The 19,373-nt window shown below is 40.7% G+C and overlaps 1 long non-coding RNA gene across 1 annotated transcript in view; it reads left to right on the forward strand.

Moving 5' to 3' along the window:
* Positions 1-899: 899 nt before the first annotated feature.
* LOC145430887 (uncharacterized) overlaps positions 900-19,373 on the forward strand; it is a 187,303-nt gene continuing 168,829 nt past the window's right edge. The window contains exon 1 of the long non-coding RNA XR_013911210.1: positions 900-1,090. This is a non-coding gene — a long non-coding RNA (uncharacterized LOC145430887). The remainder of the gene's footprint in view (positions 1,091-19,373) is intronic.

The following is a 19,373-nucleotide window of genomic DNA, read 5'->3' on the forward strand; positions in this document are numbered from 1 at the left end:
AGTTCAGCTGAGACAGTGGACAACTGTTTGCCTTACCTGGACAGCGCTGTGCACATTGAAGAGAACGGCAACCTCAACATCGAAGTTTACCGGAAGCCCACACACACGGACCAGTACCTCCTGTTCGACTCCCATCACCCTCTGGAACACAAACTTGGAGTAATTAGGACCCTACACCACCAGGCAGAACATGTTCCCTCTAAGCCTGAAGGAAAAAAGAAGGAACACACACATGTAAAGGAAGCACTCAAAACGTGCGGCTATCCTAAATGGGCGTTCTTAAAGTCAGCAAAGAGGCACAGAAAAGAAGACCAGACACCAGCGAGGGAGGATAAGAAAGACAAATGTTGTCAAACATTGTCATCCCCTATGTAGCCGGTGTATCAGAGAAACTCAGGAGAGTTTTCTCCAAGCATGACATCCCGGTGCATTTCAGACCCAGCAACACGCTCAGACACAAACTGGTTCACCCGAAAGACAAAACGCCAAAACACAGACTTAACAATGTGGTGTATGCTGTACAGTGTAGGGAGGAATGCCCAGACCTCTACATTGGAGAAACCAAACAGCCACTTCACAAGCGCATGGCACAACACAGAAGAGCCACCTCCACAGGACAAGACTCAGCAGTCCATCTGCATCTAAAGGATAAAGGTCACTCTTTCGAGGATGCCAATGTTCACATTTTGGACAGAGAGGACAGATGGTTTGAAAGAGGAGTGAAAGAAGCCATCTATGTCCACTGTGAGCGACCATCTTTGAACAGAGGCGGGGTTTACGACACCAACTCTCTGCCATCTATAATCCAGTTTTGAGATCCCTCCCAGACGCCTTAACGCCCACTCACATCCTGGGCCATCTGACCTCACGAATTCGCATGATAAGGTGGGGCCAGGTTTCACAATGAACTCACCCGAAACTCTGGCTGATTGGGACCCACACCCAGTTTCACACCTTGGCTCAGGCGATTAGAGGATCATCAGGGGTCCTTTTGTCCCTCTGTGGGGGGAAACTCCCACTAGGTTTATATCTGGGACTCTCCACCATTTGACCTTAGAACTGAAGAAGCTTCTCGGATGAGAGGTGAAACGTCTTCAAGCAACTTAAAGAAGTCCAGACGCTTTTCTTTGCAAGCTCCTTTGACTACGATGACCTGGATGACTGAGAACCTTCACAGACAGTAACTGAGATTGCTCTTTTTTTTTTTGTTAAAGTTGATCATTATTAGCATGAATGAATAAGGAAACAAGGAGAACATATGGACAAAGCCTATGCAAGACCAGACTCTAAAACTGAAGTGAATGTATTTTAAAATGACTCTTCAAATCAGGAAGTCTGAATGTGTTCTGAACATTTCCAGTTGAAATTTGTTCACAGATTGAGATTCTATTATTAAATGATGTCAAACAATATTGCATGAGAACCTTCACAGAAATATTGCATGTGACACTGTCCACTCTGCCATAGCCCGGTTACAGATTCAGCACCCGAGTGCCTTCATTGTGATCTCGACCTTGTCATTCGGGGCGACCATGGCTCAGGGGGTTGGGAAGCGCATCTGTAATTGGAAGGTCGCCAGTTCAATTCCCGGGCTCTCTGTCCTGGTCGTTGGGTCCTTGTGCAAGACACTTTACCGTACTGGTGTTGGCCAGAGGGCACAATATGGCAGCCTTGCTACTGGAGCACTGTAACCAAAATAATTTCCCCTAGGGATCAATAAAGTATTCTGATTATTTTGTATCTGAAATTTAAAGTCGGAATCTGGACTTGTTTCCACTGAAAATCATTTAAATCAGTCTCAGTGTGTTTACCCATTCTGAGTAACAAGGGGCTCCAAAGAGTGTCAACAAACCATGTCCAGTTTGATCACATCAACAACAGATCACAGATTCAGGACTGGATCCAGTAGCTTTGATTATTCCCAGTTTATCTGATTTTGGATTTGTTCATAGCAGCTTATTTTTATCACAACACAATTTATGTTCCTTATTTAAATTGACTCATCGTCCAGATAATATAGTGAAATATTTAAAAATCATAAGAATCTATAAAATCATCATATCTTATGACGTGAGTGCGTTTAATGACTTGGAAAGCTGGCCTGTACAGTGTTGGCTTGAAGACACCCATCATCTATCAATGAAGCCTGATATCATATCAGATGATGTGTGTGAATGTGTGTGTGAATGGGTGAATGACTGAATGTAGTGTGAAGCGCTTTGGGGTCCTTAGGGACTAGAAAAGCGCTATATAAATGCAGGCCATTTACCATTTTATGATAAATGGTTACAATTGGGTAAATTAAAGCTGCAAATGCCTTTAAGCATTTTTAACCAGCAATGACAGAAATAATACAATTCTTTGTTAAAATTATGATAATAATAATAATATCAATACATTAAATGTTTACTGGACATGATCATGAAAACCATCATGAACAAAAGGAAAATGATCAAACAATATTACAAGAACATTTTTTCATTTAATAAATCACTGACCTAAGGACAGATCAAGCCCAGAGTCTTTTGCTGTCTAAGTAATGAATATCAAAGGTCCATCAGTAAGCTGCATCTTATCTACTTCTCTGTATTTTTATCTTCAGTTTCTGTCCCATTTTGTCAGATTACAGCTGAATAATTAGATTTAAAATGAGATCTAAAATTAAATTTCCAGCTAATGAAAATTCAAGTTGACCCTATATATATTTGATATCAAACTTTTATTGTCTTTGAAGATAACATTGCAGCCTCAAGCTAATTAAAATGACTCTTCTTTCCTATTTTTAAGGTAAATGTCATGGTCAGCACCACAGCGTGTTCATATTACTCATGTTAATTAACAATAAAACACAATCTTTTTTCATTTCTCTCTATTGGTGAACGTCAATATCTTGTGAGGCCAACAAAAACAACACTCCTACTGAGTCTGTAACATAATCTGCTGTAATCTACTAAAATTAGACAAAAACTAAAAAAAATGTAGATGCCTGAATTTGACTAAAACTAAATGATATTTATGCCTAAAACAATCAATACTTGCTGTCAAAATTATTTACTTGTTTGCATAAGTTCTTTGATGCTACTCATCTTAAAATGTAGTCTTTTTTACTGACCAGCTTTGTAGACTTGATTGCATCAACCATTATCCGTGACACAGGTTAAAGGTGCAAGACATCAAATCAAATCAAATCACTTTTATTGTCACATCACATGTGCAGGCACACTGGCACAGCACATGCGAGTGAAATTCTTGTGTGCGAGCCCCACAAGCAACAGAGATGTGCAAACACAACAACACAAACGAGCAAAATACAAGAATGGCCAACCTGAAACTAATAAATATATGTACAAAATATAATAGTGTATGCATTTCTGGATGTGTATACTAAATATTTTCCTACGTGTGTGTGTGTGTGTGTGTGTATACACATTTTTACAAATTAAATAGTAAAAAAAATAAAAATAAAAATAAAAATAAAAATAATAATAATAATAAAATATATAAAATATACAGAGTTGAATATGTGCAAAACAAGTGACATTTTACATTACCAGTGGTCAGTTGAGATTATTGCATAGACAGAACGTTGGCACTGTTGATCCCATTTCCTGTGTTTCACCTGCTAGTGTTTCCATACTTCTGTGTTATAATAATAAGATCTCCGCCCTGAGTGCTTCTGTTGGACAGGTTTCTTAATGAGGCATCACTGAACACAATCAACTTCAAAGCACTGTCACTGCTAAGTGCTGAATATTTAAAATGACCTTATTAGATTTTAGTTTGCACACTATGCGGTTAGCTTTCTGCAAAGTCAGCACAGCTGCATTTTTATGTCTGATGCCAAGTTGCTTGTTTCAAATATCACATCTGTTCTGGTCTGTCTTGCTAACCAGAAAATTTAAGCAGGTCCTTCTTACAAAGGAGTGATGGACCCACATGTATGGGATGAGCAGTGTTGGGCAAATTACTTTGAAAAAGTAATTAATTATAGTTACTAGTTACTTCTTAAAAAAAAGTAACTGAGTTAGTAACTGAGTAACAAGATTCTAAAAGTAATTAATTACTTGAAAAGTAACTATTGCGTTACTTTAAAAAAAAAAGTTTAACCATGGGGTCCAGGGTATAATTGGCCATTTTAACTACTTTTGATGTTTCCTTTAGATTTCACCTGTAAAAACTATTTACTTTGCCTTGTTTGGTATCATTGTTTTCAGCACAACCTCACGTGTCTGAATTTACAGTTATGTTTTCATTTTGACATACTGTATTAACACAATTGATTTAAAATCAGACAAAAAATATAAAATCCAAGTAGAAAAAGTTATATTTTTTACTGTAACAACCACAAACATGTTTATTGAATCATATTTCATAACTTTAAATGCAAATATAAACTGTGAATTTTAAAAATCCTATGCACAAGTTTTGCAAACATGTAAAGTAAAATTTTATTTATATAGAACCTTTCAAGATAAAATCAGAAAGTGCTTTGCAAAGACAGAAAACAGACATTAAAATCTAAAACAAAACAAAATCAACCCAAAGCCAGTTTAAACAGATACGTTTTTAACTGCTTTTTTGACAAGTCATTTGCAGCCATTTACCTTTTACCTCTTTTTTTAATAACCATTTCAAACTGTTTACATAACAATCAGCTGTTCTGCATTCAATAAGATGCCACACAAATTATTTGTGCTACTCCAAAAAATCATTTCTGTCCACTATAAAGGAGAACATCACAGCCTGATACCTGCAGGTCTGACAGCAGCAGGTGTGTCACTGCTCCTGTTTGCATTCAGCAGCCGCCTCATTGTTCTATCCATCCATCCATCCATCCATTCGCTTCCGCTTATCCTTTTCAGGGTCGCGGGGGGCGCTGGAGCCTATTCCAGCTGTCATAGGGCGAGAGGCGGGGTACACCCTGGACAGGTCGCCAGTCTGTCGCAGGGCTAACACACAGGGACAGACAACCATTCGCACTCACATTCACTCGCACATTCACACCTAGTGGTAATTTGGATTATCCAATTAACCTAGCCCCACAAACTGCATGTCTTTGGACGGTGGGAGGAAGCCGGAGTACCCGGAGAGAACCCACGCAAACACGGGGAGAACATGCAGACTCCACACAGAAAGATCCCGGCCTGATGGTGGAATTGAACTCAGGACCTTCTTGCTGTGCGGCAACAGTGCTAACCACCGTGCCACCGTGCTGCCTCATTGTTCTATTCAATTCAATTTTATTTATATAGCGCCAAATCACAACATAAGTCGCCTCAAGGCGCTTCATAGATACAGAGAAAAACCCAACAATCATATGACCCCCTATGAGCAAGCACTTTGGCGACAGTGGGAAGGAAAAACTCCCTTTTAACAGGAAGAAACCTCCGGCAGAACCAGGCTCAGGGAGGGGCGGCCATCTGCTGCGACCGGTTGGGGTGAGCGAAGGAAGACAGGATAAAGACATGCTGTGGAAGAGAGACAGAGGTTAATAACAGATATGATTCAATGCAGAGAGGTCTATTAACACATAGTGAGTGAGAAAGGTGACTGGAAAGGAAAAACTCAATGCATCATGGGAATCCCCCGGCAGCCTACGTCTATTGCAGCATAACTAAGGGAGGATTCAGGGTCACCTGGTCCAGCCCTAACTATATGCTTTAGCAAAAAGGAAAGTTTTAAGCCTAATCTTGAAAGTAGAGATAGTGTCTGTCTCCTGAATCCAAACTGGAAGCTGGTTCCACAGAAGAGGGGCCTGAAAACTGAAGGCTCTCCCTCCCATTCTACTTTTAAATACTCTAGGAACAACAAGTAAGTCTGCAGAGGGAGAGCGAAGTGCTCTAATAGGGTGATATGGTACTACAAGGTCATTAACGGTGTTCGGGTCTGTGAGACCCGTTTTCAGTTTTTTTCAAAAGAAAAATTAAACAATTAATTATTTTTTCAACCTGAAATTCATTGGCTTTGGCTTATTTTCTGTGAAGAACATGAATCTGAACAAATTTTCAATGACCTCATACTGTACCTCCCCCCACGCATTTACATTACATACAAGGTGCTCGGGTCCACTGGACCCAGGTCTAATAAAAGTGTTGAAAGTGCAGGTCCTGTGTTCCCACACTCTGTCTTCCTCCTTTCTGGTGCTGCTGATAGTGTTTTCTTCTCCTCCTGCTCCGCACAAAGTTGCAACATTGTTGAAAATTCAACTATCAACACGTCTGCTCTTACATTCCCGCACATTTTACCCTCTTTCTTGAGGGATCCAAATTTTATTTTCTCATACCCTGTCCCACCTGCAAATTAGGGGCATAATACTATAAATAAGACTTTGCCAGTGTGGTTCCTTATCACAACTGATCAAGATGGCAAAAGATTATCTGCTGCGAGGGCCATCCAATTGATTTTGGAAGAGAGAGGGGCTTCGGATGATGATGTTGAGAAAGAGGTTTCAGAATATTTCACATTTCTGAGTCTGACAGTGACTTTGAAGAAGAGGATGAGGTTGAGCACCATTTAGTAACAAAACGAAGACGAGCACCCCATCTGCAGCCAGCTCCAGGACCAGAACAAGCCCACCAGACAGCAAGTGAAGAAATATGGATGTCAATAACTGGTGAAATTGAATGGTCTTCTTGCCCAAGAAATGAGCCACCCTGCAGAGCTGCTACTGTGATAAGCCAGGGCCAACACGGCTGACAGGACATCAAGTCTTCATTTGAGCTTTTCATCCCAGATTCCATCCAGAAAATTGTTCTGGATTGCAGTAATCTAGAAGGAAGGTGTTTTTTTTGGAGAGAGGTGGAAGGAGATGGACCAAATTCATCTAAGAACCCCAAAGGCCTACTTTGGGCTTCTTATCCTTGCAGGAGCTTTCAGGTCCAAAGGGGAATCCACAGAATCCCTGTGGGATGCAGAAACCGGCAAGAACCTTTCCGTGCATCAATGTTTCTGGAAAACTTCAACAAAATTTCCAGGATTATCCGTTTTGATAACCGAGACGACAGACCAGCTCGACGGCAGAGAGACAAGCTGGCTGCCATCAGGACAGTGTGGAATAAGTGTGTGCACCACCTCCCCTGTTTTACAACCCCGGGCCTAATGTCACCATTGATGAGCAGCTGATCCCATTTAGTTGTGAAACATATTGCTTCATGTGTAAATGTGTTGTGTCTTTCCACTCACTCCACTTGATTATAACGGATTTATTTTTATAACATTTTATATAAAAGAAAAACGAGAAGCACATTAATTCATAAATGTGATCTAACAAAGGTAAAGGGAAAAAATTAACCATGTTTGCTGTTCATATGGCTTGTAATTGGGATGAAGTAAACATCTGTTGAGTAATTTAACATAAAATTGTTTGATAGTGTTAATTTGGAAAGCCAAAACTCTAGCGGGTCCACCAGACCCATGAACACTGGCTGAGTAACAAAAATACGAACACCACACAAGGGTTAAGATAAGATGGGGCCTGATTATTTAAGACCTTGTATGTGAGGAGCAGGATTTTGAATTCAATTCTGGATTTAACAGGAAGCCAATGAAGGGAAGCCAAAACAGGAGAAATCTGCTCTCTCTTTCTAGTCCCTGTCAGTACTCTTGCTGCAGCATTTTGGATTAGCTGAAGGCTTTTCAGTGAGTTTTTTGGACATCCTGATAATAATGAATTACAGTAGTCCAGCCTGGAAGTAATAAATGCATGAACTGGTTTTTCAGCGTCACTCTGAGACAGGATATTTCTAATTTTAGAGATGTTGCACAAATGGAAGAACGCAGTCTTACATATTTGTTTAATATGTGCATTGAAGGACATGTCCTGGTCAAAAATGACTCCAAGGTTCCTCACAGTGTTACTGGAGGCCAAGGTAATGCCATCCAGAGTAAGAATCTGGTTAGATACCATATTTCTAGGCTTTTCAGGGCCGAGTACAATAACCTCAGTTTTATCTGAATTAAGAAGCAGAAAGTTAGCGGCCATCCAGGTCTTTAAGACATTCCTGCAGTTTAACTAATTGGTGTGTGTTATCTGGCTTCATGGACAGATAGAGTTGGGTGTCATCTGCATAGCAGTGAAAATGTATGCTATGTCTTCTAATGATGCTGCCTAAGGGAAGCATGTATAATGTAAACAGAATTGGTCCTAGCACTGAACCCTGTGGAACTCCATAATTAACCTCAGTGTGTGAAGAGGACTCTCCATTTACATGAACAAATTGGAGTCTATTAGATAGATATGATACAAACCACTGCAGTGCAGTACCTGTAATACCTACAGCATGTTCTAATCGCTCTAATAGGATATTATGGTCGACAGTATCGAACGCTGCACTGAGGTCTAGCAGGACAAGCACAGAGATGAGTCCACTGTCAGAGGCCATAAGAAGATCATTTGTAACCTTCACTAAAGCTGTTTCTGTGCTGTGATGAGCTCTGAAACCTGACTGAAACTCTTCAAATAAGCCATTCCTCTGTAGATGATCTGTTAGCTGTTTGACAACTACTCTTTCAAGGATGTTTGATATGAAAGGAAGGTTGGAGATTGGCCTATAATTAGCTAAGACTGCTGGGTCTAGAGATGGCTTTTTGAGTAAAGGTTTAACTACAGCTAGCTTGAAGGCCTGTGGTACATAGCCGATCATTAGAGATAGGTTGATCATATTTAAGATCAAAGAATGAATTAATGGCAGGACTTCTTTGAGCAGTTTTGTAGGAATGGGGTCTAAAAGACACGTTGATGGTTTGGAGGAAGTAATTATTGAAGTTAACTCAGAAAGATCAATTAGAGAAAAAGAGTCTAACTTAACATCAATGGTACTAAGAGTAGCTGTAGATAATATTACATCTGTGGGATGATTGTTGGTAATTTTTTCTCTAATGATAAAAATTTTATTTGTGAAGAAGTTCATGAAGTCATTACTAGTTAACGTTAAAGGGATTGTTGGCTCAACAGAGCTCTGACTGTTTGTCAGCCTGGCTACAGTGCTGAAGAGAAACCTGGGGTTGTTCTTATTTTCTTCAATCAGTGATGAATAGTAAGATGTTCTGGCTTTGCGGAGAGCTTTCTTATAAAGCAGCAAACTATTTCTCCAGGCTAAATGATGATCCTCTAAATTTGTGACACGCCGTTTCCTCTCCAGATTACGAGTCATCTGCTTTAGGGTACTTGTTTGAGAATTATACCACGGAGTCAGGTACTTCTGATTAGAGACCTTAGTTTTCACAGGAGCTACAGTATCCAGAGTCGTACGTAGTGAGGAGGTGAAATTATTAACAAGATAATCGACCTCTGTTGGGGTAGCGTTCAGATAGCTGCTCTGCTCTATGTTGGTACAGGGCATTGAAGATGATAACAGTGGGTGGATTATATTCTTAAACTTAGTTACAGCGCTTTCAGAAAGACATCTACTTTGATAAAGTCTACTCTCCACCGCTGTGTAATCAATTATTGTAAATGTAAATGTTATCAGGAAATGATCAGACAGGAGAGGGCTTTCAGGAAACACTGTTAAATGTTCAGTTTCTATGCCATATGTTAAAACGAGATCTAGAGTGTGATTAAAGTGGTGGGTGGGTTCTTTTACATTTTGAGAGAAACCAATTGAGTCTAATAACAGATTAAAGGCCATGTTGAGGCTGTCATTTTAGCATCTACATGGACGTTAAAATCACACACAATAATTATTTTATCTGAGCTCAGAACTAAATTAGATATAAAGTCTGAGAAATCAGACAGAAACTCTGTGTAAGGCCCAGGTGGACGATAGATGATAACAAGTAAGACTGGTTTCTGAGTTTTACAGCTGGGGTGGACGAGGCTAAGCATCAGGCTTTCAAATGAATTAAAAGTCTGTTTTGGTCTTTCATTAATTAATAGGCTGGTGTGAAAAATTGCTGCCACACCGCCCCCTCGGCCTGTGCTTCGAGATTTCTGGTAGTTAGAATGACTCGGGGGTGTTGATTCATTTAAACTAACATAATCATCCTGCTGCAACCAGGTTTCTGTAAGGCATAGTAGATCAATTTGTTGATCAATTATTAAGTCATGTACTAACAGAGACTTGGAGGAGAGAGACCTAATATTTAATAATCCACATTTCACTGTTTTACTCTTTGGTTCAGATGTGGATACTTTATTGTTCTTTCTTTGTAATTGTTTATGTGTAAGTTGTTTGTTGCTGGTTTTAGTTTGTTTTTTGTCTGTTTGGGAGCTGACACAGTCTCTATGGAGATGGGTTTTTGGGGGGGTAGCAGGAGGAGAGAAGCTGCAGAGAGGCGTGTAAGACTGCAACTCTGCTTCCTGGTCCCAACTCTGGATAGTCATATTTTGGGGGGTTTAATAAATTTGTCCATATTTCTGGAAATGAGAGCTGCTCCATCCAAAGTGGGATGGATGCCATCTCTCCTCACAAGACCAGGTTTCCTCCAGAAGGTTTGCCAATTATCTATGAAGCCCACATCGTTTCTGGGACACCACTCAGACAGCCAGCAATTTAAGGAGAACATGCAGCTAAACATGTCACTCCTGGTCTGATTGGGGAGGGGACCAGAGAAAAGTAGAGAGTCCGACATTGTTTTGGCAAAGTTGCACACCGATTCAATATTGATTTTAGTGACCTCCGATTGGCGTAACCGGGTGTCATTACTGCCGACGTGAATTATGATCTTACTGAATTTACGTTTACCCTTAGCCAGCAGTTTTAAATTTCCTTCAATGTCGCCTGCTCTGGCCCCTGGAAGACAATTGACTATGGTTGCCGGTGTCTCTAGCTTCACATGTCTGAGAACAGAATCACCAATTACCAGAGTTTGACCCCCGGCGGGTGTGTCGCCGAGTGGGGAGAAACGGTTAGACACATGAACGGGTTGGTGGTGTACCTGGGGCTTCTGTTTAGGACTATGCTTCCTCCTCACCGTGACCCAGCCGCCCTCTTTCCCCAGCTGCTTGGGGTCTGCCGGGGAACAGCTAGCGGGGCCTACGCTATCTTCGGCTGCACCAGCTACAGGGGCCTGGCTAGCTATGGGTGAATGAAGGGTGCGAAGCCGAGTCTCCATTTCAGTAATCCTGGCCTCCAGAGCTGCAAATATGCTACATTTGTTACAGATATCATGACTGCTAAAGGAGGCCAAGGAGTAACTAAACATCTGACACAATGAGCAAGAACACAACACAAAACTATCCACAACACTACACACTAACTACACAAGACAACACATTAACTACACACTCCAAACACGCTAAATGTCACAAATCTCTCACATCTCAAAACTCTCTCTCTCTCCTAAAACTTCCCCTCTTCCTAAACAACCAAATGTCATGTTTCCATATCATTTTTTGATTGGTCAACATGGTGCATTTTTCCACCAACACGAACGGGTTGAGTTTTGTTTTGTTTCTTGTTTTTTGGTCATAAGCAGAGAGTGCTTGCAGTAAACGTGACAAAACTATTCAGGAAAAAACGCCGCGTATATATTGTTTATCATCCATCCATCCATCCATTCGGTTCCGCTTATCCTTTTTCAGGGTCGCGGGGGGCGCTGGAGCCTATCCCAGCTGTCATAGGGCGAGAGGCGGGGTACACCCTGTACAGGTCGCCAGTCTGTCGCAGGGCCAACATACAGGGACAGACAACCATTCGCACTCACTTTCATTCGCACATTCACACCTAGTGACAATTTGGGTTATCCAATTAACCTAGCCCCACTAAGTGCATGTCTTTGGACGGTGGGAGGAATCATGACTCTGCTTTTACGTGGCTTATCAACACAATATTAAAACTGGTATATATCACCTTGTTGCTTTATCATCTTGAAGTGGTCATGTGATTGGCTTACCATGACTACTTTATTCTTCCTCAGTCAAACAGCAGCACTCATGCAATTGTTTTGCTCCCCTAGCTCCAGGTGTTGTGCCAAAAAGTGAAGTCAGAAAGTGATTGCTGCCCGCAGAACGCGCGCAGCTGCTAAATGCTGTAGCGCCCAGATTACTTACATAGACAGCTACTTCCGTGCAACTGATATAAGATGCGGTAAGCTGAACACGTTACTTGTAACGCTGTTATTCCCATCAATGGGGCTGAGCGTAGCAGACCGTGGTTCAGGGGGTTGGGAAGCTCATCTGTAACCGGAAGGTTGCCGGTTCAATTCCCCAGCTCTCGCTGTCCTGGTCGTTGTGCCCTTGGGCAGTGAGACACTGCTATTTATTATTTATTCTCTATTTTTGTGTTTCACAATTGTTCCTGTTCTTACTATGACATCTGTTTCTTGCTCTTTCTCAGTGTGAGTGTCTACGTTGCATTTGGGGAGATGTTAGATTCTCCCTTCTTGTAGTCCTTCCTGTGGGCTCAGCTTCCCCCAACCCCTGTGATACTTCAGTTGTAATCTTTTCTGTGCTCTGTGTTTCATCAGGTTGCCTTTGTTCAGTGCATGTGTCATTTTCCATATCATCATCTATGACATGTGCTACATTGTCTGTCTTCACTTTTCTCACTTTTAGATGATGCACTCTAATGTGTGTTCCTCCAGGTCTGACAAACAGTACTGATGCATCTTGGCCAACAATAACCCCTGGACCCTTCCACTCTAAGGAGTCCACATGCTTGTAATACACATTGTCTCCAGCCTTGTATTTCTCATCTGTGCGACAAGTCTCTGTGCTCTTCATGTTCATTCTGAAAATGCTTTTTCTGTAAAAACTTTTCCAGATGGATCTAACATGTGTCTTGCTGCCCATGCATTGCATGCTGTGCCCTCCAGGGCAGGTGGTTTATCAGTTAGCGCAAAACACAGGTTAGGATTTTGGCCAAAAACCAACTGATGAGGATATTTTGTTCTTTGCACTGAGACCCCAGTTTAGTCCCAGTTGTCTTTATTATCATCATAATATTAGGAAGTGTTTGGTGTGTTGTTTTTGAATTGTCATTCTCCGCCATCATCACTGAATAATTTCTCAGATGAGCCATGTTCCCTCATCCAGTAATGGACAAAGTCTCTGACTATCTCAGAAGATTTCTTTGAGGCTAGAATGAGTGCCTCTAATATTATTGATGTGTTATATTAATACCACATCATAATATATTTGCTTGTCAAATGAAAGGTTGATGGTTTGATTCCATCTGTAGACACAGATACTGTTTGGGGTTGCTACTGACTGCAGGGGCTTCTGACATAAAAATTTGTCAAAGCAAAAATACAGAGCTGCCTCCTGTGGTGACCCCTGTTGGCAAAGGTATAGGCAGAAGCAGTTTGTGGCTTCTTTGAGTTTTTAATGCTGCCTGTACTAAACTATGTGACCTGATCAATAATGTGGAGATACCACACTCCTGGTTCAAGTTCAAGCAGATCCACAGTGTCATTGTATTTAGGTGCAGGTGGCAGACCAACTTCAGCTTAAGAATATTTTTCTCTTGTGTCTCTGATATAGTTCACATTTACTGACATACAATTCACTGCACAATTGTTAAATGGACTGGTTCTTATACAGTGCTTTTGTACTCTGACTCACTCAAACCACTTTACACAACTTGCCTCATTCACCCATTCAGACAAGCACTTTTTTCTATCTAACAGACAATGGATGCATCAAAGAGCAACTTGGAGTTAGCATCTTGCCCAGGGATGCTAACTCCAAGTCAGCATCACTGTTAGCTCAGTGATTTAGTGTTCTAGCCATTGCCTTCAACACAGCGTTGTTGAGATTTCAATATATGTGTATTTAATGCTTATATGCTGGTTTTTACATATAAGAGAGGCCCAACTCTTAGTACAGTCTGTGCCGAAAGGACTGACAGAAAATTACATGCTTTTGCAGGCAGAAAATGAAACTAAGCAGAGCGTTTGATCGAAACGAATAGTGTGTATGCAGACGACATCAATAGTTGAAGACCCAAAACTCTGTCAGAGGGTGACTCTTTTGGGTAAAAGCTGAGATTACACTAACCTTTATCCTCACCTTTTATGTTGCTGCTCACCTTTTTGTAGACAGTCTGAAGTGCAAAAAACACCCTCCCAACTCCTGCTTACCAGAGTTTCTTGATTAAAAAAAAAAGTCCAATGGAAATAATGCTTGTAAGGCAACAGCTCACTCTACTGCATTAAAATGGAGGTTCTCCTCCTTATTTACACATTACCACAGTGAATCATAGTATCAGAGCTCCATTGATGGTACCTTTCTTTTTCTACTAATGCATGTGCTTCACCGATCAACAAATGTACTCAGAGATGACAGAACTTACTCTGATCAGCTACTCTTTAAAGGAAAACCCAAATCATAATCTCAGTTAATCAACTCAGAGTTTATAATTAGACAGAGTTTGTTGAACCTGATTCCTGGAATACAGCCCAGAACAACTGTCTACATTTGTTTGGATTTTTTTCCCATCACTGAGTGACTAGAGTAATTATCTGCAGTAACATGGGAAACATCGTCAAGCCAGCTATACTCTGCAACCATAGTATCACAGCTTAAGTCATTCCAACATGAAGCGAAATCATCATAAAGAACATGAGCAAAAATAAAATAAAATAAAGAGCAAACAGAGGTAAAGTCAGTATAACAGACCCAAGTACTGGATCAGAAAGCAAGACAGAAGATGCAGAAAGATTAAAATTCTTTATCCAAAGGTCACAGAAAGTCAGCCAATGAGAATGAAATAATGACTTGACCTATGATAACACCCGTCAACAGTGAACTGGATTGTATTATATCCAGTTCACTGTATATAATACAGTGAACTGGATATCATACAGTTCACTGTATGATATACAGTCTACAGTGGGTTTACAAGTCTACAGTGGGGTTTTTTGTGGTAGTTTTTTTGTTTTGTTTTTTCAAAGTTTGCGTGCTTGTCCAATTTTCTTTGTGTATGCTAGCTCAACCAGATCTACCAGTCGTTTTTTTGTTTTTCCTCATTTCCCTGACTTAAGTGTCTGCACGCTCAATCATCCAGTTGGAAATCCCAAAAAAGTTGATTGTGTTCATCTGGATGTAACGTTTTCAGTGGGAGAAACATTTTGTCACTCATCCAAGTGACTTCTCTGCTGACTGCAGGTTTCCCCAACCTTATAAACTTCCCTTTGCACAATGACTGAAACTAGCACCACGGACAAGAAATGGGCTGAGGGGTCAGATCCTTGATCATTAATATGTAAATTGTCATGACCAGTAATTAGCAACAACTGATCACCATTAATCAAAGACCATGGATCATATCATGTTCATTCAGTGGTGCTAGTTTCAGTCATTGTGCAAAGGTTCTGTTTATAAGGTTGGGAAGCAATTTTTGGGATTTGGGACTCATCCACACATAAACGGCGTGTGGACGAGGAATATGGAGTTCGTCATGCGACGTCAAAGGTATGTGCCTTTTTTCACGTCACGCTGTGCGCCACGTCATTGTTTACATGAGATGAATTTCTACAATGGCAGATAGAGACAAAATACTGTTACTCTGACTGTCTGCAGTTTTTACACGCTTACCTATACACACGCAGTTACTGTCCCTCTATTTACAAAGACAGAGGCGGCACGGTGTGATTATTTTAGGTATAGTTGTTTTTTTCCTGTGTAATAATATTCAACATTGCTATCAATACATTTTTCAAAAAATGCCTCTCTGTGCAAAATGGGCTTAAAAACATAAACAGTTGTGAGATACTGTTTGTCTGTGATTTAGACATGGGGAACAAACTGTGGGAGGATCAGCCTGATATTATTTGTATCTATCTGTAACTTTACTGTATACAGAGCCAACATCTCCACAATGTCAGGAGTACAGGGAGTGCAGAATTATTAGGCAAGTTGTATTTTTGAGGAATAATTTTATTATTTAACAACAACCATGTTCTCAATGAACCCAAAAAACTCATTAATATCAAAGCTGAATGTTTTTGGAAGTAGTCTTTAGTTTGTTTTTAGTTTTAGCTATTTTAGGGGGATATCTGTGTGTGCAGGTGACTATTACTGTGCATAATTATTAGGCAAATTAACAAAAAACAAATATATACCCATTTCAATTATTTATTTTTACCAGTGAAACCAATATAACATCTCCACATTCACAAATATACATTTCTAACATTCAAAAACAAAACAAAAACAAATCAGCGACCAATATAGCCACCGTTCTTTGCAAGGACACTCAAAAGCCTGCCATCCATGGATTCTGTCAGTGTTTTGATCTGTTCACCATCAACATTGCGTGCAGCAGCAACCACAGCCTCCCAGACACTGTTCAGAGAGGTGTACTGTTTTCCCTCCTTGTAAATCTCACATTTGATGATGGACCACAGGTTCTCAATGGGGTTCAGATCAGGTGAACAAGGAGGCCATTGTGACAAAGTGGAGAAGCAGTTGTAATTCTCTCCATTTGTCCCATATGTGTTTACCTTTTTTTTGCACATTGTACACATTATTCTGTTTCTATGTATTTGCTATGATTTGCTATTTGTCAAGTAACATTGCTTCACTCACTATCCCGGGTTTGTTTGTGTAAGCGTTTTGTTGCCGGCAAATCAAACATTCTGCAAATTAAGACAAATACTAAGTTATGTTTCTTTATACTTTATTATGTTACAGATTAAGTCATTTGTTCATACTTACTTTGTTTGTCTTTTCAGTTATCATGAGGGTCAGGTGTGGGGAAACGCCCGCCTGGCATTTCCTCATTTTAAAGTCCTGATCATGTCACACATGACATCATCAGGTCAAACCAAGCGGAGGGGTTTCTTTTTCCAGAGAGATGCTTCCTTTGGTTTGTGTTAAGGTTTAAAGGGATTTGTTGAATGTTTTTTCCTTTTGTTAATACTGCCATTTAGTTGTGTAAATGTGCATATTAGAAGTCTGAGGTTTTGTGTTTTTAGATAACCTGAGTAGAGTTTTAGATCCCTCAGTTGAGTGAATGGTACTGGCTGGGCAATTGGAGGGAAATTGATGGCCCTATTTAAAGCCAGTCTCTACCAGATGCAGGAGAGAGGAGAGGTGAGTTGTGTCACCAGAGCCATGGTATGGTGAGTTTTGTTAATTGAATTGGGGGAAGTTTTGTTAAGTTACATTAAATTAAGTTCACTGTCAATGAATTGCTCACCTTGGAAACCTAAAATGTCTGCATAGTCTGCTTCCCTACCACCTTCCTTGACGTTCGAGTCTGACTACCCCACAGCCATGTCATTAGTTTTTCTTCTTTTATACCCTTTCTTGCCAGCCACGCTGTGGAGTACTTGGACACGTGTGATGGAGCATTATCCTGCATGAAAATCATGTTTTTCTTGAAGGATGCAGACTTCTTCCTGTACCACTGCTTGAAGAAGGTGTCTTCCAGAAACTGGCAGTAGGACTGGGAGTTGAGCTTGACTCCATCCTCAACCTGAAAAGGCCCCACAAGCTCATCTTTGATGATACCAGCCCAAACCAGTACTCCACCTCCACCTTGCTGGCGTCTGAGTCGGACTGGAGCTCTCTGCCCTTTACCAATCCAGCCACGGGCCCATCCATCTGGCCCATCAAGACTCACTCTCATTTCATCAGTCCATAAAACCTTAGAAAAACCAGTCTTGAGATATTTCTTGGCCCAGTCTTGACGTTTCAGCTTGTGTGTCTTGTTCAGTGGTGGTCGTCTTTCAGCCTTTCTTACCTTGGCCATGTCTCTGAGTATTGCACACCTTGTGCTTTTGGGCACTCCAGTGATGTTGCAGCTCTGAAATATGGCCAAACTGGTGGCAAGTGGCATCTTGGCAGCTGCACGCTTGACTTTTCTCAGTTCATGAAAAGGATGTTGCCTAATAATTATGCACACCTGATATACAGTGTTGATGTCATTAGACCACACCCCTTATTACAGAGATGCACATCACCTAATATGCTTAATTGGTAGTAGGCTTTCGAGCCTATACAACTTGGAGTAAGACAACATGCATGAAGAGGATGATGTGGACAAAATACTCATTTGCCTAATAATTCTGCACTCCCTGTAGTTAGTCATTACAACAAGTGTTTGTGAACTAAAAATCAAGAATGTAGGATACAGTTTGTCCGTGATTTGGAGAGCCCAGCGCTGCTCCCAATGCAGGGAAAACCAATTCTGTAGGGGAGACCTACCTTGGCACTTGTGTAGGTGTAGCCAAAGGGAAGATATGCTTCACTATATTTTCTAGTCTTTCTAAAATTCAGGCTCTCAAAAGCTTCCTCGGATGCAGGGTTCCACTAAAATGAGACCTTGGGTGAGGTGAAATTTGTTAGAGGAAAGGCAACTTCATGGAAGTCCCAGACAAATCTACGATAAAAGTTGGCAAAACTTAGAAATCTCTGGGCTGCTTTCTGTCGGTAGGAACGGGGCAGTCCAGAACTACTTTGACCTTTGCTGGGTCTGCTTTTAATTGTCCCTTCTCCACAATGAAACAAAGGAATGAAACCGAGTCTGCATGAAACTCAGATTTTTTATTTTATTTTTTTTTTATTTATTTATTTTTTTGCCCTTGATGTAGACCCACTTTTCCAAGAGGAGGACCAAACACACACAGGTTTCATGTGTCTAAAGAAAACTGGAGAAACTGAGTGTCACTGAAGAACATCAGCAGGTCCTCAAAGTGATCTAAATGTGTATTAAATGTTGTCTTCCATTCATCTCCTTTTATCCAGATTAAATGGTAGGCATTGAGAATACTGAAGGAGTTCAAAAGCGGATGAGAGAAGGGGAAGTGGGTATTTGTTGTTAACTGTTATTTTGTTTAGGCTTTAGTTTTATAGGTGTGGCTAATGGGGCAACAGGTAACAAATCTATAGTGCAGTCATAAGGATAGTCAGGGACAGAAGGACTGTGACACTTTGTGCTGTCAGCTTTGTGTTCATACCTAAGGGAAAGATAACATGTGTCCTCAGTAAAATACAGGCTTGTGCTTGTGTATTGGAATGTAGCCCATAGGTTTATACTGCAAAATTAGAAAATGCATTTCAGAAACATGAAAGTAATATAACAAGTAGGGATGGGTATTGATAAGATTTTCACGATTCCCTTTCCATGTTCGATTCTGTTTAACGATTCGATTCTCTCTCTCTTATCGATTCTCTTATCGATTCTTATTTTTTTAAAAAGGAGAACACTAAGGTCGATTAGCTTAGAACTTTGTTTTATATCTTCTTTATATCTTCTCTTTGAACAAGATAGAAATTTAGGAGTAACATGGCCCCTCCCTTCCTTCCCTCCCCATCTCCAGCTGCCTCCCTCTTCCCGCTCCACCACAACCACCCACACATGCAGGGCCTTGGAGTAGGGGTATGTCACCAGGGTGCAGAGGAGGCTACCCCCCCCTCTGTCCCCTTCTGGCTGCCTCTGCCTCAATTTTATCCCACAACTTAGACATTCACATTACTCACACTC

This window comes from Astatotilapia calliptera, chromosome 9 (assembly GCF_964374335.1).
Source record: "Astatotilapia calliptera chromosome 9, fAstCal68.1, whole genome shotgun sequence".
NCBI classification, from domain to species: Eukaryota; Metazoa; Chordata; class Actinopteri; order Cichliformes; family Cichlidae; genus Astatotilapia; species Astatotilapia calliptera.